The sequence below is a fragment of the Oncorhynchus masou genome, chromosome 29, assembly GCF_036934945.1.
Source record: "Oncorhynchus masou masou isolate Uvic2021 chromosome 29, UVic_Omas_1.1, whole genome shotgun sequence".
In the NCBI taxonomy this organism is placed as follows: Eukaryota; Metazoa; Chordata; class Actinopteri; order Salmoniformes; family Salmonidae; genus Oncorhynchus; species Oncorhynchus masou.
This window is the reverse complement of record NC_088240.1, coordinates 1457615-1480250: the sequence shown is the minus strand read 5'-3', so window position 1 is coordinate 1480250 and position 22636 is coordinate 1457615. Positions and strand designations below refer to the sequence as shown.

Genomic DNA, 22636 nt, shown 5'->3' with positions numbered 1-22636 from the left:
GAAGCTAACTAGCTAACTAGCTACAAGCTATTTAGTCATTGTTAGTTTTTTTAACCTGGATAACACTCACTAATCCAGCTTCCCTGCCCCCACTGATCACCTGGCTACATAGCTGATGCACGCTGGACTGTCCATTAATCACGGTACCTCATTCTGCTTGTTTATGTTTTATCTGTCGGCCCCGTTGCCTAGTCAACGCCATTTTACCTGCTGTTGTTTTGCTAGCTGATTAGCTGTTGTTGTCTCACCTACTGTTTAAGCTAGCTTTCCCAATTCAACACCTGTGATTACTGTATGCCTCGCTGTATGTCTCTCTCAAATGTCAATATGCCTTGTACACTGTTGTTCAGGTTAGTTATCATTGTTTTAGTTCACAATGGAGCGCCTAGTTCCACTCTTCATACCCCTGATACCACCTTTGTCCCACCTCCCACACATGCGGTGACCTCACCCATTACAACTAGCATGTCCAGAGATACAACCTCTCTCATCATCACCCAGTGCCTGGGCTTACCTCCGCTGTACCCGCACCCCACCATACCCCTGTCTGCGCATTATGCCCTGAATATATTCTACCATGCCCAGAAACCTGCTCCTCTTATTCTCTGTCCCCAATGCTCTAGGTGACCAGTTTTGATAGCCTTTAGCCGCACCCTCATACTACTCCTTCTCTGTTCCGCAGGTGATGTGGAGGTAAACCCAGGCCCTGCATGTCCCCAGGCACCCTCATTTGTTGACTTCTGTGATCGAAAAGCCTTGGTTTCATGCATGTCAACATCAGAAGCCTCCTCCCTAAGTTTGTTTTACTCACCGCTTTAGCACACTCTGCTAACCCTGATGTCCTTGCCGTGTCTGAGTCCTGGCTCAGAAAGGCCACCAAAAATTCTGAGATTTCCATACCCAACTATAACATCTTCCGTCAAGATAGAACTGCCAAAGGGGAGGAGTTGCAGTCTACTGCAGAGATAGCCTGCAAAGTAATGTCATACTTTCCAGGTCCATACCCAAACAGTTCGAACTACTAATTCTGAAAATGACTCTCTCCAGAAATAAGTCGCTCACTGTTGCCGCCTGCTACCGACCCCCTCAGCTCCCAGCTGTGCCCTGGACACCATTTGTGAATTGATTGCCACCCATCTAGCTTCAGAGTTTGTTCTGTTAGGTGACCTAAACTGGGATATGCTTAACACCCCGGCAGTCCTACAATCTAAGCTAGATGCCCTCAATCTCACACAAATCATCAAGGAACCCACCAGGTACAACCCTAACTCTGTAAGCAAGGGCACCCTCATAGACGCCATCCTGACCAACTGGCCCTCCAAATACACCTCCGCTGTCTTCAATCAGGATCTCAGCGACCACTGCCTCATTGCCTGTATCCGCTACGGAGCAGCAGTCAAACGACCACCCCTCATCACTGTCAAACGCTCCCTAAAACACTTCTGTGAGCAGGCCTTTCTAATCGACCTGGCCCGGGTACCCTGGAAGGACATTGACCTCATCCCGTCAGTTGAGGATGCCTGGTCATTCTTTAAGAGTAACTTCCTCACCATTTTAGATAAGCATGCTCCGTTCAAAAAATGCAGAACTAAGAACAGATATAGCCCTTGGTTCACTCCAGACCTGACTGCCCTCGACCAGCACAAAAACATCCTGTGGCGGACTGCAATAGCATCGAACAGTCCCCGCGATATGCAACTGTTCAGGGAAGTCCGGAACCAATACAAGCAGTCAGTCAGGAAAGCTAAGGCCAGCTTCTTCAGGCAGAAGTTTGCATCCTGTAGCTCCAACTCCAAAAAGTTCTGGGACACTGAAGTCCATGGAGAACAAGAGCACCTCCTCCCAGCTGCCCACTGCACTGAGGCTAGGGAACACGGTCACCACCGACAAATCCATGATTATTGAAAACTTCAACAAGCATTTCTCAACGGCTGGCCATGCCTTCCGCCTGGCTACTCCAACCTCGACCAACAGCTCCGGCCCCCCGCAGCTCCTCGCCCAAGCCTCTCCAGGATCTCCTTTACCCAAATCCAGATAGCAGATGTTCTGAAAGAGCTGCAAAACCTGGACCCGTATAAATCAGCTGGGCTTGACAATCTGGACCCTCTATTTCTGAAACTATCCGCCGCCATTGTCGCAACCCCTATTACCAGCCTGTTCAACCTCTCATATCGTCTGAGATCCCCAAGGATTGGAAAGCTGCCGCAGTCATCCCCCTCTTCAAAGGGGGAGACACCCTGGACCCAAACTGTTACAGACCTATATCCATTCTGCCTTGCCTATCTAAGGTCTTCGAAAGCCAAGTCAACAAACAGGTCACTGGACCATCTCGAATCCCACCGTACCTTCTCCGCTATGCAATCTGGTTTCCGAGCCGGTCACGGGCGCACCTCAGCCACACTCAAGGTACTAAACGACATCATAACCGCCATCGATAAAAGACAGTACTGTGCAGCCGTCTTCATCGACCTTGCCAAGGCTTTCAACTCTGTCAATCACCATATTTTTATCGGCAGACTCAGTAGCCTCGGTTTTTCGGATGACTGCCTTGCCTGGTTCACCAATTACTTTGCAGACAAAGTTCAGTGTGTCAAATCGGAGGGCATGCTGTCCGGTCCTCTGGCAGTCTCTATGGGGGTGCCACAGGGTTCAATTCTCGGGCCGACTCTTTTCTCTGTATATATCAATGATGTTGCTCTTGCTGCGGGCGATTCCCTGATCCACCTCTACGCAGACGACACCATTCTATATACTTTCGGCCCGTCATTGGACACTGTGCTATCTAACCTCCAAACGAGCTTCAATGCCATACAACACTCCTTCCGTGGCCTCCAACTGCTCTTAAATGCTAGTAAAACCAAATGCGTGCTTTTCAACCGATCGCTGCCTGCACCCGCTTGCCCGACTAGCATCACCACACTGGATGGTTCCGACCTTGAATATGTGGACACCTATAAGTACCTAGGTGTCTGGCTAGACTGCAAACTCTCCTTCCAGACCCATATCAAACATCTCCAATCGAAAATCAAATCAAGAGTCGGCTTTCTATTCCGTAACAAAGCCTCCTTCACTCACGCTGCCAAGCTTACCTAGTAAAACTGACTATCCTACCGATCCTCGACTTCGGCGATGTCATCTACAAAATTGCTTCCAACACTCTTCTCAGCAAACTGGATGCAGTTTATCACAGTGCCATCCGTTTTGTCTCTAAAGCACCTTATACTACCCACCACTGCGACTTGTATGCTCTAGTCGGCTGGCCCTCGCTACATATTCGTCGCAAGACCCACTGGCTCCAGGTCGTCTACAAGGCCATGCTAGGTAAAGCTCCGCCTTATCTCAGTTCACTGGTCACGATGGCAACACCCATCCGTAGCACGCGCTCCAGCAGGTGTATCTCACTGATCATCCCTAAAGCAACACCTCTTTCGGCCGCCTTTCGTTCCAGTACTCTGCTGCCTGTGACTGGAACGAATTGCAAAAATCGCTGAAGTTGGAGACCTTTATCTCCCTCACCAACTTCAAACATCAGCTATCTGAGCAGCTAACCGATCGCTGCAGCTGTACATAATCTATTGGTAAATAGCCCACCCATTTTCACCTACCTCATCCCCACAGTTTTTATTTATTTACTTTTCTGCTCTTTTGCACACCAATATCTCTACCTGTACATGATCATTTATCAATCCAGTGTTAATCTGCAATATTGTAATTATTCGCCTACCTCCTCATGCCTTTTGCACACAATGTATATTGACTCCCTTTTTTTCTACTGTGTTATTGACTTGTTAATTGTTTACTCCATGTGTAACTCTGTGTTGTCTGTTCACACTGCTATGCTTTATCTTGGCCAGGTCGCAGTTGTAAATGAGAACTTGTTCTCAACTAGCCTACCTGGTTAAATAAAGGTGAAATAAAAAAAAATTTAAAAAAGAATGACAACAGTTCCTCAATGTATTTGAAAAATATTTTCAGCTCTGTTCCTTTCGATAACCACAAGCCTCAATATAAAAATGGAAAAATGTCATCATCTGATCCAGTGTTAACGTCATAAAACACTGGATTACTTCTTATCCCTAACGCAAATACAAGTATGTGTCCGGAGCTCACTGGAGTTGGAAACGGAGGGCCCAGAATAGTTAATAATAGCAAGCTTCTGGCCAGACCCAGTTGATACAATGTTTCAAGTTCTTTGCAGATGGGATTGATAACAGTTTAAGTTCAATTATAACAACATTTTCATATATCAAAATAGTCGATTTTATTAAAACACATCTGGTGTGTCTGGTCAATTTTTTAACATGTATTTTTCCAATCGATTAATCGAAAGAACAGCCCACTCTAGATTGACAAAGATAAATAAAAAAATTGGGTCGGGGACAGCCCTAGTGCCCCCTACTGAGGCTATGAGACAGTGAAGAAATCAGTACAACACAGGCCCCCAAAATGGACTAACAGAGAAAGATCATTGGACAAATTACTGAGTGGAGTGAGATAAAAATATCAGACTGGCCGTTCACCCCTGACCTTACCTCACTCTTCCAGAGTTCAGATGTCCACCAGGTGAAAAAGCTGGGTGTCCGTGCTGTCACTCATCTGTCGCTCGCTCAGTCACCTAGAAAATGAGAGAACAATCAGTCAGGTTGGTTGGGATTGAGATGATCTATGGTTTAACTGGATGCCAGTTGCCTTGTTCGGGTCTAGTAAAGCTAGACCATTTTGTCGACAATTATGACACCTTCTGGATTAGGCCTGGCTACTTTGTGGAAGATGGAATTCACCTGGGTGAAAATGGCTCCCGGGTGTTGTCATCAAACATTGGAAAGGTTCTTGGTCAACTAAATTGATGTGAGGACAATATTATCATTACATGTAAAGTCACTTTTTACCATTTCCTCTTTAGTCTCTATGAGAGTTGTACATGTTGTATCTGAAGGTGTTGGCATAATGGTGCTAACCCGGAGAAACGTCATTGCTATTACTTTCTTTTCCTAATAGGTATAATCCAATCTTTGAGTTATTGGTTGGAAAAACACATTTAAAAATTGAACAGACACATTCTGTGTGTTTTAATAAACTATCGACTATATTTTGAAATACGAAGATATTATAATTGAAATTAAACTGTTACTCGGCCCTGTCTGCAAAGTACTTGAAACATTGTATCAATTGGGTTTGGTTAGAAACGTCCTATTATTAACAACTCTGGGCCCTCCGTTTCCAACGCCAGAGAGCTCCGGACAGACACGGATGAGAGCTCCGGACAGACACGGATGAGAGCTCCGGACAGACACGGATGAGAGCTCCGGACAGACACGGATGAGAGCTCCGGACAGACACGGATGAGAGCTCCGGACAGACACGGATGAGAGCTCCGGACAGACACGGATGAGAGCTCCGGACAGACACGGATGAGAGCTCCGGACAGACACGGATGAGAGCTCCGGACAGACACGGATGAGAGCTCCGGACAGACACGGATGTATTTGCGCTAGGGATAATTAGTAAATCACACATTTTATGAAGTTTCCATGACATTTATCCCTTTCACATCATCCAAACTTAAAGAACCCTACGAAATTGACATTGATTGACCTATAAATACTCCAGAGAAATACGCTGGGAGTGCTTTGGATATTAGTGACCGCTGTCCCATTGGATGTGTCAGGGATTTACAGATGCCTCTATCCAAAATGTGTTTTTTATCAACGAGCAATTTGAAACATTAAAATGAAATTGCCTTTTGTGACTGATTGTATTGCATCTATACCTGACCCAGAGCTGGCTCTGAACCACTTCTGTCACGTATTGTAGATAAACATGACAGGTTTTTTTAAAGAGGGAAATCGGTCTTTCCCTTGGTTCAGTCCAGAGCTATCTGAAGTCACACACAACAGAGATGCTGCCTGGGCCAAAGCTAGATTCAACATCGGGGCCCAGACTGGCAGTCTTTCAGGTGATTTGAGAAATCTGTGTAAAACTAGTTTAAAAAAGCTAAATCAGATGTTTATGTTAATACACTCTCTGAATGTACAGGGAACCCAGCTAAATGTTGGAAAGCTGTTAAATCCCGGAAGGGTTGTGTCTCCTCTTCTCTCCCAAGAAATGTATTTCGATTCTGGCCCTATTACTGACAAAATGGATATCATTAATGCATTTCAAATCACCATTTGATCTCTGCAGGCTTTATATTTGAATGTATTTCAAAGCCAGCTCTTGAAAAGAGTAGTTTTGATGTAGATGGTGAAAATCTATTGAATGATACTGAAAATGCTGGTCAGAAGTTCTCTATTTGGAAATTCACTGAAAGAAGTCCTGGATTCTTTGCTAACAGACAAAGAAACACATCCCCAGGGGCTGATCATTTGGAGCCTGGTCTGCTGAACCCCTTATTACTGGCTCAGTAGCCCACATTTTAATTTAACATAGTTATCAGGAATTATTCCAAAAGCATGGTCATCTGCATATGAGCCGTCACCCCATTAGGGATATAAATGATGTATCAACTAATCACCCCATTAGGGTGGGGATATAAATGATGTATCAACTAATCACCCCATTAGGGTGGGGATACAAATGATGTATCAACTAATCACCCCATTAGGGATATAAATGATGTATCAACTAATCACCCCATTAGGGACACAAATTATGTATCAACTAATCACCCCATTAGGGTGGGGATACAAATGATGTATCAACTAATAATAGGGACGCAAATTATGTATCAACTAATCACCCCATTAGGGACACAAATGATGTATCAACTAATCACCCCATTGGGGACACAAATGATGTATCAACTAATCACCCCATTAGGGACACAAATTATGTATCAACTAATCACCCCATTAGGTGGGGATACAAATGATGTATCAACTAATCACCCCATTAGGGTGGGGATACAAATGATGTATCAACTAATCACCCCATTAGGGACACAAATTATGTATCAACTAATCACCCCATTAGGGTGGGGATACAAATGATGTATCAACTAATCACCCCATTAGGGACACAAATGATGTATCAACTAATCACCCCATTAGGTGGGGATACAAATTATGTATCAACTAATCACCCCATTAGGTGGGGATACAAATGATGTATCAACTAATCACCCCATTAGGGTGGGGACACAAATGATGTATCAACTAATCACCCCATTAGGGATACAAATGATGTATCAACTAATCACCCCATTAGGGATACAAATGATGTATCAACTAATCACCCCATTAGGGTGGGGATACAAATGATGTATCAACTAATCACCCCATTAGGGACACAAATGATGTATCAACTAATCACCCCATTAGGGTGGGGATACAAATGATGTATCAACTAATCACCCCATTAGGGTGGGGACACAAATGATGTATCAACTAATCACCCCATTAGGTGGGGGATGTATCAACTAATCACCCCATTAACAAATGATGTATCAACTAATCACCCCATTAGGGTGGGGATACAAATTATGTATCAACTAATCACCCCATTAGGGTGGGGATACAAATGATGTATCAACTAATCACCCCATTAGGGACACAAATGATGTATCAACTAATCACCCCATTAGGGACACAAATGATGTATCAACTAATCACCCCATTAGGGACACAAATGATGTATCAACTAATCACCCCATTAGGGATACAAATGATGTATCAACTAATCACCCCATTAGGGTGGGGATACAAATTATGTATCAACTAATAACCCCATTAGGGTGGGGATACAAATGATGTATCAACTAATCACCCCATTAGGGTGGGGATACAAATGATGTATCAACTAATCACCCCATTAGGGATACAAATGATGTATCAACTAATCACCCCATTAGGGATACAAATGATGTAGGGTGGGGATACAAATGATGTATCAACTAATCACCCCATTAGGGTGGGGATACAAATGATGTATCAACTAATCACCCCATTAGGGTGGGGATACAAATGATGTATCAACTAATCACCCCATTAGGGACACAAATGATGTATCAACTAATCACCCCATTAGGGACACAAATGATGTATCAACTAATCACCCCATTAGGGACACAAATGATGTATCAACTAATCACCCCATTAGGGACACAAATGATCAACTAATCACCCCATTGGGGACACAAATGATGTATCAACTAATCACTCCATTAGGGATACAAATTATGTATCAACTAATCACCCCATTAGGGACACAAATGATGTATCAACTAATCACCCCATTAGGGTGGGGATACAAATGATGTATCAACTAATCACCCCATTAGGGATACAAATGATGTATCAACTAATCACCCCATTAGGGTGGGGATACAAATGATGTATCAACTAATCACCCCATTAGGGTGGGGATACAAATGATGTATCAACTAATCACCCCATTAGGGTGGGGACACAAATGATGTATCAACTAATCACCCCATTAGGGTGGGGATACAAATGATGTATCAACTAATCACCCCATTAGGTGGGGGGACCCCACAAATTATGTATCAACTAATCACCCCATTAGGGTGGGGATACAAATGATGTATCAACTAATCACCCCATTAGGGACACAAATGATGTATCAACTAATCACCCCATTAGGGATACAAATGATGTATCAACTAATCACCCCATTAGGGATACAAATGATGTATCAACTAATCACAAATTATGTATCAACCATTAGGGATACAAATGATGTATCAACTAATCACCCCATTAGGGACACAAATGATGTATCAACTAATCACCCCATTAGGGTGGGGATACAAATGATGTATCAACTAATCACCCCATTAGGGTGGGGATACAAATGATGTATCAACTAATCACCCCATTAGGGTGGGGATACAAATGATGTATCAACTAATCACCCCATTAGGGTGGGGATACAAATGATGTATCAACTAATCACCCCATTAGGGACACAAATGATGTATCAACTAATCACCCCATTAGGGACACAAATGATGTATCAACTAATCACCCCATTAGGGTGGGGATACAAATTATGTATCAACTAATAACCCCATTAGGGTGGGGATACAAATGATGTATCAACTAATCACCCCATTAGGTGGGGACACAAATGATGTATCCATTAGGGTGGGGAACTAATCACCCCATTAGGGTGGGGATACAAATGATGTATCAACTAATCACCCCATTCATGGTTTCAGTCAGCGGGACTCACAAATGATGTATCAACTTGAATCACCCCATTACTTTGTATATTAATGACATAGGAAACACTGATACAAATGATGTGCCACCTCATCAACTAATCACCCCATTTAAAGATCTTTAGGTTAAACACAAGTAAAACCAAGGGATACAAATGATGTATCAACTAATCACAGTTAAGAACCCATTAGGAACAGTGGGTTAACTGCCTGTTCAGGGGATACAAATGATGTATCAACTAATCAATCACACCCCATTAGGGTGGGGATACAAATGATGTATCAACTAATCACCCCATTAGGTGGGGATACAAATGATGTATCAACTAATCATCCCCCATTAGTATTAAAAATACAAAAGACTGTATCAACTAATCACCCCATTGGGTGGGGATACAAATGATGTATCAACTAATCACCCCATGTTTTTAGTTAGGATCATTGTACAAATGATGTATCAACTAATCACCCCATTCATAAGGGACACAAATGATGCATTTTTTTATCTAAACTAATCACCCCAGTTAGATGTTTGATTATTAGGACCTCTATGTAGGATGGGACAAATGATTGTGCTGAATGATATTGTTTTATATCTTGTAAAGATTATTAACTAATCACCCCATTAGGGACACAAATGATGTATCAACTAATCACCCCATTAGGGAGTCACAAATGATGAGGTGCAGGCCATCAACTAATCACCCCATTGAAAGGGGGGGCTGAAACAGGGAGCCTTCCCCAAATACAAATGGATGTATCAACTAATCACCCCATTAGCACAGGTGGGGATACAAATGATGTATCAACTAATCACTCCCATTAGGGATACAAATGATGTATCAACTAATCACCCCATTAGGGTGGGGATACAAATGATGTATCAACTAATCACCCCATTAGTCACAACAGGTGCCCCCTCCTTCAGTCACAACAGGGATCACAAATGATGTCATCACAACTAATCATCCCATTAGTCACTCCAGAGAACATGGTGGGGATCACAAATGATGTATCAACTAATCAGCCCCCCATTAGTCACAACAAATGATCAGTCATCAACTAATCACCCCCTTCAGTCACAACAGACCAGCCCCTCCTTCAGTACAAATGAGCCCCCTCCTTCAGTCACAACTAATCACCCCATCCTTCAGTCACAACAGACCAGAGTCACAACATACCAGCCCCCTCCTTCAGTCACAAAATGATCCTTATCAACTAATCACCCCATTAGTCACAACAGACCAGAGTCACAACCCCCCCCTTCAGTCAAATGATCCTTATCAACTAATCAGCCCCCCATTAGGGATACAAATGATGCCCCCTCCTTATCAACTAATCACCCCAGCCCCAGCCCCTTAGGGTCACAACAGGGGATCACAAATGATCCTTCAGTCACAACTAATCACCCCAGCCCCCTCCTTCAGTCACAACTTACCAGGCCCCCTCCTGGGGATCACAAATGATGTATCAACAGACCAATCACAACCCATTAGTCACAACATACCAGGTGGGGAGACACAAATGATGTCAGTCAACTAATCACCCTTCAGTCACAACTTACCAGGCCCCCTCCTTCAGTCACAACTTACCAGCCCCTCCTTCAGGACCAGCCCCTCCTTCAGTCACAACATACAAATGATCCTTCATCACAACTAATCAGCCCCCTCCCCCATTACCAGCCCCCTCCTTCAGTCACAACAGACCAGCCCCAGGAGTACAAATGATGTAGTCACAACAACTAATCACCAGACCATTAGGGTGGGCCCCCTCCTTCATACAAATGATGTATCAACTAATCACCCCATCACAACATACCAGCCCCAGCCCCAGCTCCTTAGGTCACAACAGACCAGCCCCAGTGGGGAGTCACAAATGATCTGGACATCTATCACCCCATTTCAGTCACAACTACCTTGTTTCAGTACTGAAGAAATTATCAAGAGCCCCCTCCTTAGTCACAACAGACCAGCCCCAGCCCCTCCTTCAGTCACAACATACCAGCCCCAGCCCCCTCCTTTCAGCCCCTCCTTGGTCCTTCAGTCACAATTATCTCAGTCACAACAGACCAGCCCCCTCCTTCAGTCACAACTACCAGGCCATCCTTCAGATACCAGAGCCCCTTCAGTCACAACAGACCAGCCCCAGCCCCCTCCTTCAGTCACAACAGAATTTCTTCAGTCACAAAACCAGCCCCAGCCCCTCCTTCATATAGCCCCCTCCTTCAGTCACAAAAAACAATTTACCAGCCCCTTTCAGTTTTCAGTTACCAGCCCCTCCTTCAGTCACAACAGACCAGCCCCAAGCCCCTTCAGTCACAACAGACCAGCCCCAGCCCCCTCCTTCAGTCACAACAGCCCCAGCCCCCTCCTTCAGTCACAACAGACCAGCCCCAGCCCCTTCCTTCAGTCACAACATACCAGCCCCCTCCTTCAGTCACAACATACCAGCCCCAGCCCCCTCCTTCAGTCACAACAGACCAGCCCCAGCCCCTCCTTCAGTCACAACAGACCAGCCCCAGCCCCCTCCTTCAGTCACAACAGACCAGCCCCAGCCCCCTCCTTCAGTCACAACAGACCAGCCCCCCCCTCCTTCAGTCACAACAGACCAGCCCCAGCCCCCTCCTTCAGTCACAACAGACCAGCCCCAGTCACAACATACCCCCTCCTTCAGTCACAACAGACCAGACCAGCCCCTCCTTCAGTCACAACAGACCAGCCCCAGCCCCCTCCTTCAGTCACAACATACCAGCCCCCTCCTTCAGTCACAACAGACCAGCCCCCTCCTTCAGTCACAACATACCAGCCCCAGCCCCCTCCTTCAGTCACAACAGCCCCAGCCCCCTCCTTCAGTACCAGCCCCCTCCTTCAGTCACAACAGACCAGCCCCAGCCCCCTCCTTCAGTCACAACATACCAGCCCCCTCCTTCAGTCACAACATACCAGCCCCCTCCTTCAGTCACAACAGACCAGCCCCAGCCCCCTCCTTCAGTTCAGCCCCCTCCTTCAGTCACAACACCAGCCCCAGCCCCCTCCTTCAGTCACAACAGACCAGCCCCAGCCCCCTCCTTCAGTCACAACACCAGCCCCAGCCCCCTCCTTCAGTCACAACAGACCAGCCCCAGCCCCCTCCTTCAGTCACAACAGACCAGCCCCAGCCCCCTCCTTCAGTCACAGACCAGCCCCAGCCCCCTCCTTCAGTCACAACATACCAGCCCCAGCCCCCTCCTTCAGTCACAACAGACCAGCCCCAGCCCCCTCCAGTCACAACAGACCAGCCCCAGCCCCCAGTCCTCACAACAGACCAGCCCCAGCCCCTCCTTCAGTCACAACAGACCAGCCCCCTCCTTCAGCCCCCTCCTTCAGTCACAACAGACCAGCCCCAGCCCCCTCCTTCAGTCACAACAGACCAGCCCCAGCCCCCTCCTTCAGTCACAACAGACCAGCCCCAGCCCCCTCCTTCAGTCACAACATACCAGCCCCAGCCCCCTCCTTCAGTCACAACAGTCACAACAGACCAGCCCCAGCCCCCTCCTTCAGTCACAACAGACCAGCCCCAGCCCCCTCCTTCAGTCACAACAGACCAGCCCCAGCCCCCTCCTTCAGTCACAACAGACCAGCCCCCCCCTCCTTCAGTCACAACAGACCAGCCCCAGCCCCCTCCTTCAGTCACAACAGACCAGCCCCAGCCCCCTCCTTCAGTCACAACAGACCAGCCCCAGCCCCCTCCTTCAGTCACAACAGACCAGCCCCCTCCTTCAGTCACAACATACCAGCCCCCTCCTTCAGTCACAACATACCAGCCCCCTCCTTCAGTCACAACAGACCAGCCCCAGCCCCCTCCTTCAGTCACAAACCAGCCCCAGCCCCTCCTTCAGTCACCCCAGCCCCCTCCTTCAGTCACAACAGAGCCCCCTCCTTCAGTCACAACATACCAGCCCCAGCCCCTTCAGTCACAACAGACCAGCCCCCTCCTTCAGTCACAACAGACCAGCCCCCTCCTTCAGTCACAACAGACCAGCCCCCTCCTTCAGTCACAACAGACCAGCCCCCTCCTTCAGTCACAACAGACCAGCAGTGACTGATGGTTATGGATAAAGACTGCCATGAAAATAACCATCAAAAACGTTTCAATAGGCCTTTTTTATTTAATAACTTGATTTCCATGTAGATCAACTTGATCTAATAGTGGGAGTGTTTACTAATGGTTATAAGCAGTTGTTGTGCTAACTTAGTCTAACATCTCCTTCCAACTGTCGTTTGACGCTCGAGAAGCTAATTCGCTAGATGTGCAGGGGTGTAGAAGCGCTAGCCTATAGGCCAGGGATTATTAAACATTTATTGTTAAATAAATGTTGTGTTTCCTGGGACCCAAGCTTATGAAAGCATGCAATAGTTTATCCCCCTCATCAATCTACAAGGTACATCCCTGTCCAGCTGTCTATCCATCCATCCAGATTACACAGTATATTTTAATTCAATCCATTTTAGAATAAGGCTGTAACGTAACACAATGTGGAACAAGTCACGGGGTCTGAATACTTTCCGAATGCACTTTAGATATACTAATACCCACAGTGGTGTAAAGTACTTAAGTACAAATATTTTAAAGGACTATAGTAGTTTTTGGGATCTGTACTTTATGATTATTATTTTACAACTTTTACTTCACTACAATTCTAAAGAAAATAATGTACTTTTTACTCCATACATTTATCCAGACACCCAGAAGTACTTGTTACATTTTGAATGCTTAGCAGCACAGGAAAATGGTCCAATCACACTCTTATCAAGAGAACATCCCTGGTCATCCCTACTGCCTCTGTCCCAGTCTGAGGTCCTGAGTGCTCTGGAGCAGGTTTTCATCAAGGATCTCCCTGTAATTTGCTTCGATCCTGACTAGTCTCCCAGTCCCTGCCGCTGAAAGAGTTCAATCTTGGTTTCATCATTCACGTTTCTCATTGTCTGAGAGTCTTTTGGTGCCTTTTAGCAAACTCCAAGCAGGCTGTCATGTGTCTTTTACGGAGAAGTGGTTTTCATCTGGTCACTCTACCATAAAGGCCTGATTGGTGGAGTGCTGCAGAGATGGTGGTCCTTCTGGAAGGTTCTCCCATCTTCACAGAGGAATTCTAGAGCGACCATCAGGTTCTTGGTTACGTCCCTGACCAAGACCCTTCTCACCCGATTGCTCATTTTGGCCGGGCAGCCAGCTCTCGGAAGAGTCTTGGTGGTTCCAAACTTCTTCTATTTAAGAATGATGGAGGCCACTGTGTTCTTGGGGAACTTCAATGCTGCAGAAATATTTTGGTACCCTTCCCCAGATCTGTGCCTCGACACAATCCGGTCTCAGAGTTCTACAGACAATTCCTTTGACCTCAAGGCTTGGTTTTTGCTCTGACGTGCACTATCAATTGTGGTACATTACATAGACACGTGTGCCTTTCCAAATCACGTCAGATCAATTGAATTGATCACAGGTTGATGACTTCAAATCAAGTTGTAGAAACATTTTAAGTATGATCAATGGAAACAGGATGTGCCTGAGCTCAATTTCGATTCTCATAGCAAAGGTACTGAATACTTGTAAATAAGGTTTATTTTTTTATTTTTAATACACTTGCAATAATTTCTAAAAAACTGTTTTCACTGTCATTATGGGGTATTGTGTGTAGATTGCTGAGGATTTGTATTTATTTAATACATTTTACAGTGAGGTTGTAACATAAAATGTGGAAAAAGTCAAGGGGTCTGAATACTTTCTGAAGGCACTATGGTCTACTTGCATACAGGCCGACTGCAGGTCTGATTGTTTCTGCCTTTACCAGGCTGTATAGAGTACGGTCTGAGTAGTGTGTGGCAAAACAATTCTACTCCGATGCGTTCTGCCTACAACAAAATCGGTTGCATAGTTTGTGTTGTTGCAGTATGTGGCATTGAAAGTCGCTAATATTGCGTGTCATAATTACCACACAAAAAGGGAAACGCTGATGGTGTTTACAGGGACACCAACCTTTTGAGTCAAGATCAAGGAGTCAAAATGAAAGCCAAGATCTACCTCAAAGTTTTTATTAAACATGACTTAAAAAAACATAAGCCTATGCCAAATTAACCAAATAAAAACAGTTCTGCAGCAATGAGGTTTGAGATGCAAGCTATAGGCCCAATGCATTACCACAGCAACATTTGAGTTAGGCTATATGATCGCACAGGCAATAGATCTGTTGTATTACTTGTGAAACATTTAAATAATTTGCTTTTTACTTTGATTTTACTGGGCTGATGGTGCCTGCATCTGATGGTCAGTCTCAGCGGAGGGAGAGAGCAGCAGACTGAGGGTCCACCTCACATTTGTGCCTCGTACACATTCATTACTCCTATAAACAGAGAAAGTTAAATATTCCGACATTGAAAAAGACCCAAGCCCCTAATAATAACGCAAGCCTATATAGAAACACTTTCCTACCCGTTCATTACTGCTGCAGTGCTTGTTGTAGCGCTGAGTGGAAATAGGAAGTGCTTTTTATGGCTTATAAAGGTGTAGAATACAAAGTGTTGACGAACAAAACAATAAGGAAGTGGACTTCAACTCGTTACCACTTACATGAACATGTAAATCACTCACGTGAGATGAAGAAGCATCTCCCTCCATGAAAATATATTTGACCGCAGCCAACCAATCTCTGCTCCATCTTGTGACCGTACAACATCCAGAACCTGGTCCATCTAGTGACCGTACAACATCCAGAACCTGGTCCATCTAGTGACCGTACAACATCCAGAACCTGGTCCATCTAGTGACCGTACAACATCCAGAACCTGGTCCAACTAGTGACCGTACAACATCCAGAACCTGGTCCAACTAGTGACCGTACAACATCCAGAACCTGGTCCAACTAGTCACCCAACATCCAGAACCTGGTGTCACCGTACAACATCCAGAACCTGGTCCAACTAGTGACCGTACAACATCCAGAACCTGGTCCAACTAGTCACCGTACAACATCCAGAACCTGGTCCAACTAGTCACCGTACAACATCCAGAACATGGTCCAATAAATATAATATACATTGGTTCAAAAAATAAAGGGAACACTAAAATAACACATCCTAGATCTGAATGAATGAAATATTATTATTAAATACTTTTTTCTTTACATAGTTGAATGTGCTGACAACAAAAAAACAAAAAAAATAACAATGGAAATCAAATGTATCAACCCATGGAGGTCTGGATTTGGAGTCACACTCAAAATGAAAGTGGAAAACCACACTACATGCTGATCCAACTTTGATGTAATGTCCTTAAAACAAGTCCAAATTAGGCTCAGTAGTGTGTGGCCTCCATGTGCCTGTATGACCTCCCTACAACGCCTGGGCATGCTCCTGATGAGGTGGCGGATGGTCTCCTGAGGGATCTCCTCCCAGACCTGGACTAAAGCATCCGCCAACTCCTGGACAGTCTGTGGTACAACGTGGCGTTGGTGGACGGAGCGAGACATGATGTCCCAGATGTGCTCAATTGGATTCAGGTCTGGGGAACGGGCGGGCCAGTCCATAGCATCAATGCCTTCCTCTTGCAGGAACTGCTGACACACTCCAGCCACGAGGTCTAGCAATAGGAGGAACCCAGGGCCAACCGCACCAGCATATGGTCTCACAAGGGGTCTGAGGATCTCATCTCGGTACCTAATGGCAGTCAGGCTACCTCTGGCGAGCACATGGAAGGCTATGCGGCCCCCCAAAGAAATGCCACCCCACACCATGACTGACCCACCGCCAAACCGGTCATGCTGGAGGATGTTGAAGGCAGCAGAACGTTCTCCACAGCGTCTCCAGACTGTCACATGTGCTCAGTGTGAACCTGCTTTCATCTGAAGAGCACAGGGCGCCAGTGGCGAATTGGCCAATCTTGGTGTTCTCTGGCAAATGCCAAACGTCCTGCACGGTGTTGTGCTGTAAGCACAACCCCCACCTGTGGACGTCGGGCCCTCATACCACCCTCATGGAGTCTGTTTCTGACCATTTGAGCAGACACATGCACAGTTGTGGCCTGCTGGGTGTCATTTTGCAGGGCTCTGGCAGTGCTCCTCCTGCTCCTCCTTGCACAAAGGCGGAAGTAGCGGTCCTGCTGTTGGGTTGTTGCCCTCCTACGGCCTCCTCCACGTCTCCTGATGTACTGGCCTGTCTCCTGGTAGCGCCTCCATGCTCTGGACACTACGCTGGCAGACACAGCAAACCTTCTTGCCACAGCTCGCATTGATGTGCCATCCTGGATGAGCTGCACTGCCTGAGCCACTTGTGTGGGTTGTAGACTCCGTCTCATGCTACCACTAGAGTGAAAGCACCGCCAGCATTCAAAAGTGACCAAAACATCAGCCAGGAAGCATAGGAACTGAGAAGTGGTCTGTGGTCTCCACCTGCAGAACCTTTATTGGGGGTGTCTTGCTAATTGCCTATAATTTCCACCTGTTGTCTATTCCATTTGCACAACAGCATGTGAAATGTATGGTCAATCAGTGTTGCTTCCTAAGTGGACAGTTTGATTTCACAAAATTGTGATTGACTTGGAGTTACATTGTGTTGTTTAAGTGTTCCCTTTATTTTTTTGAGATAGATAGATAGATAGATAGATAGATAGATAGATAGATAGATAGATAGATAGATAGATAGATAAGTCTATGACTAGGTTGGCTGGAGTCTGACAATTTTTGGGGCCTTCCTCAGACACTGCCTGGTATAGAGGTGGATGGCAGGAAGCTTGGCCCCAGTGATGTACTGGGCTTTACGCACTACCCTCTGTCAGAGGCCAGCAGATGGCAGACCAGGCAGTGATGCAACGCTCTCGATGGTGAAGCTGTAGAACCTTTTGAGGATCTGAGGACCCATGCCAAATCTTTTCAGTCTCCTGAGGGGGAATAGGTTTTGTCGTGCCCTCTCCACGACTGTCAAGGTGCTCTCAACCTGCTCCACTATAGCCCTGTCGATGAGAATGGAGGCATGCTAGGCCCGCCTTTTCCTGTCGTTCACAATCATCTCCTTAGTCTTGATCACGTTGAGGGAGAGGTTGTTATCCTTGCACCACACAGTCAGGTCTCTGACCTCCCAATAGGCTGTCTGATCGTTGTTGGTGATCAGGCCTACCACTGTTGTGTCAACAGTGATCAGCAGCATCAAATTGGAGGGCCTGTTGTCCGGACCTCTGGCAGTCTATGGGGGAGCCACAGGGTTCAATTCTCGGGCCAACTCTTCTCTGTATATGTCAATGATGTCGCTCTTGCTGTGGGAGATTCCCTGATCCACCTCTACGTAGACAACACCATTCTGTATACTTCTGGCCCTTCCATGGACACTTTCAACAAACCTCCAAATGAGCTTCAAAGCCACACAACACTACTTCCATGACCTCCAACTGCTTTTAATCGCTAGTAAAACTAAATGCATGCTCTTCAACCGATCACTGCCCGCAACCGCCCACCTGACTAGCATAACTACTCTGGACGGTGCTGACCTAGAATATGTGGATAACTACAAATTCCTAGGTGTCTGGTTAGACTGTAAACTCTTCTTCCAGACTCATCATTTTAGATTTAGAGATGTTTAACATATCTAGAATCGGCTTCCTATTTCGCAACAAAGCCTCCTTCACTCATGCTGCCAAACATACCCTCGTAAAGCTGACTACCCTACCGATCCTTGACATTGGCGATGTACTTTACAAAATAGCCTCCAACGCTCTACTCAGACTGCATCCAATTTGCTATCACAGTGCCATCCATTTTGTCACCAAGCCCCATATACTACCCACCCCTGCCACCTGTATGCTCTAGTTGGCTGGCCCTCGCTTCATATTCATATTTACAAAATAGCCTCGCAACACTCTACTCAGCAAAGTGGATGCAGTCTATCACAGTGCCATCCGTTTTGTCACCATTTACCACCCACCACTGCGACCTGTACACTTCTCATCTGCTGGCCTCGCTACATATTCATCGCCAAACCCACTGGCTCCAGTTCATCCCTAAGTCTTTGCTAGGTAAAGCCCCGTCTTATCTCAGCTCACTGGTCACCATAGCAACACCCACCCGTAGCACGCGCTCCAGCAGGTATATTTCACTGGTCATCTCCAAAGCCAACACCTTCTTTGGCCGCCATTCCTTATAGTTCTCTGCTGCCAATGACTAGAATGAACTGCAAAATTCACTGAAGTTGGAGACTTATCTCCCTCACTAACTTTAAAACCTCTTAAGGTATAGGGGGCAGCATTTTCACTTTTGGATAAATAGCGTGCCCAATTTCAACTCCCTGCTACTCATGCCAGGAATATATGATATGCATATGATTAGTATATGTGGATAGAAAACACTCTGAAGTTTCTAAAACTGTTTCAATCATGTCTGTGACTATAACAGAACTTATGTAGCAGGCAAAAGCCGAGGACTAACTGTTCAGATATTTTTATCTTTTTTGCCTCTGACTGCTCCCTCTGTTGTCTTTGCCAAGGGATATTTGATAGGAACCTGTTTTCAGTTCCTACCGCTTCCACTGGATGTCACCAGTCTTTGGAATTTGGTTGAGGTTATTCATTTGCACTATTGAGAGTTGCGCAAGACGTAAAAAGGAGCATGGTTTGTTTACTTGCTGTATTGAATACAGATTGCCCCGTCTACAATTTAATTATTAACGTTTAAAAATACCTAAAGTTGTATTACAAAAGTATTTTGAAATATTTTGGCAAAGTTTATAGGCAACTTTTGAAATGTTTTGTAGTGACATTGCGTTTTTTGTAAGCTGTTTTTTTCTGGATCAAACGCGCTTTATAAATGGACGGAATTAATCAAAGAAAAGGACCAATTGTGATGTTTATGGGACATATTGGAGTGCCAACAAAAGAAGCTCGTCAAAGGTAATGCAGGTTTTATATTTTATTTCAGCGTTATGTGTAGCGCCTGCAGGGTTGAAATATGCTACCCTCTTTATTGACATTGTGCTATCATCAGATAATAGCTTCTTATACTTTCGCCGAAAAGCTTTTTAAAATCTGACATGTTGGCTGGATTCACAACGAGTGTAGCTTTAGTTGTGTATCTTACATGTGATTTAATGAATGTTTGATAATATATCATTATTTGAATTTGCCGCGCTGCATTTTCGCTGTTTTTTTTTTCGAGTGGGACGCAAGCGTCCCCTATACCATAAGTTAAGCGTCAGCTGTCAGAGCAGCTTACCAATCGCTGCAGCTGTACACAGCCCATCTGTAAATAGCCCATCCAATCAACTACCTACCTCATCCCCATGTTTTTTTTTTGCTCTTTTGCACACCAGTATTTCTAGTTGCACAACCTCATCTGCACATCTATCACTCCAGTGTAAATTGTTAAATTGTAATTACTTCGTCACTATTGGCCTATTTATTGCCTTAACCTTCTTACTTCTTTTGCACACACTGTATACAGATTGTGTTATTGAGTGTACGTTTGTTTATCCCATGTGTAACTGTGTGTTGTTGTATGTGTCGAACTGCTTTGCTTTATCTTGGCCAGGTCGCAGTTGTAAATGAGAACTTTTCAACTTGCCTTCCTGGTTAAATAAAGGTCAAATAAAACATAAAACAAAAGGGCAAGGTCGAGACAACAATACATCACGCAAAGCAGCCACAACTGTCATGTGACGCTTGCATTTCGTAACCCGACTGGGAGACGAAGGTAGGAAAACAAACCGTCAGGAGTGACTAAAGCAGACAACTATTTGGTGCTGAGTGAGAGGGACCTGCCAATATCCCTTCAGTAGACTTAACTTGCTAACATACTTAGCAGCGCCAATGCGGTCGACACAATGGATAGGATACAAGCCCGACTTCGTAACAGTAGAGTTTCCAAAAATGTTAGCAAAACCACATACACCCATCTGCCTTAGGTACTAATATACAGGGATTACTCCAGGGACTGTTGCCATGTTGTGCAATGCTGTGCTCAAGCATTAACTCCACCTCACTGCGGAGCTTCACTCTAGTTGTTTCAGGATTCACTCGATAGACATGTTGTTTAATTGGGGCAGAGTCCCCAACATCAATATCCTGCTCTAGTACATTTGTCTGAGTTGGGGCGGCAGGGTAGCCTAGTGATTAGAGCGTTGGACTAGTAACCGGAAGGTTGCAAGTTCAAACCCCCGAGCTGACAAGGTAAAAATCTGTCGTTCTTCCCCTGAACAGGCAGTTAACCCACTGTTCCCAGGACGTCATTGAAAATAAGAATTTGTTCTTAACTGACTTGCCTGGTTAAGTAAAGGTAAAATAAATAAAAAACATCTATGAATAAACCCTGATATTGTTTCACTGCTTTTAGAATGTCACCTTTTTCCTCCAGAGAAAAGTGTGCCAAAGAAAACAAGGCTTTCTAAAAATCTAAGTTATTCCCAGGGTATGGCACAGGGTATGGCACAGGGTATATTGGGCTTTCCTCGTGCTCAACGGCATCAGCAGTGGCTACAGGCAGAACATCACTACCGGTTTCCACTGACTTCTCTGCCCGATCGTAGTGGGTGAAATAAAGTTTCAACACGTTGACATGAGTTTTTTTCCCCTGCGCTCTGGTGTGGAAATGTAATACAGATGACCAATTGACCAATTCACTACAGCATAAGGGCCTGAAAAGCGAGCTTGCAACAGTGACCCCAGAACGGGCAACAAACTTGGTCACCCACACCGAAAGTACGGTTTCGGGGCTTTCAATCACACCAAACTTTCATTTCCGTTTGCGCCTTCTCCAGATTCTCACTGGCAAACTCAAAGGTGCGGTAGAATCTGTATCAAAAAGCACTATCATACCCCAAGAGATTTGTTTTTAAGGTGTCGCCCTGCAACAACCTCGCTCTCTCAGAAAAGCTGACATGATGTCCAAACAAGCTCATTTGGACTAACAGAGACTCCTGAACAAGCTACCGTGCTGCAAAAGGCACAAGCTGGACTGGAATGAACAGATCTTTCTCAGTTTCTCTTCACCATCATGTGTGCTGCCATTCAATTCCCTGAAGACATTCCACTGAGGAAAATAACAGATCCCAGTATTGTTAAGGCCCTGGTGAAATTATTTTCAACATTTAGGCTTCCACGGGTAATGCAATCAGACCAAGGTTTGAATTTCAACAGTTGGGTGTAACCCATTGCCCCTCCACCAAAATAGACATTGAAGTCTGTTGAGAGCTTGCTGCTTTGTTTACCACTCTTGGGTTTGGGCCAGAACCCTGCTGAAATGTTAATCAAAAGCAGAAATAGGCTACAAAAGGTACACCTTGAATAGTAAAAAGATGGGAGAGGGAAACATCTTTACTCCGTTCTTCAATCAGCTGCTTCCAAGGCAACTGTAGAGACGCTCACTTCCTTCGGCGGTCCTACAAACTTGCTTACATTTTATGTTTTCAAAGGAGAGATCAACACAGGAGGTTCAACCATAAGCATCTC

The 22636-nt window shown here is 45.3% G+C and overlaps 1 protein-coding gene across 1 annotated transcript in view; it reads right to left on the bottom strand.

Moving 5' to 3' along the window:
- The window catches only part of LOC135518894 (hyccin 2-like), a 326139-nt gene that overhangs the window by 271665 nt on the left and 31838 nt on the right, over positions 1–22636 (bottom strand). Inside the window, exon 2 of the mRNA XM_064943845.1 lies at positions 4533–4615. The gene's annotated coding sequence lies outside the window, so the exon portion shown is untranslated. The remainder of the gene's footprint in view (positions 1–4532; positions 4616–22636) is intronic.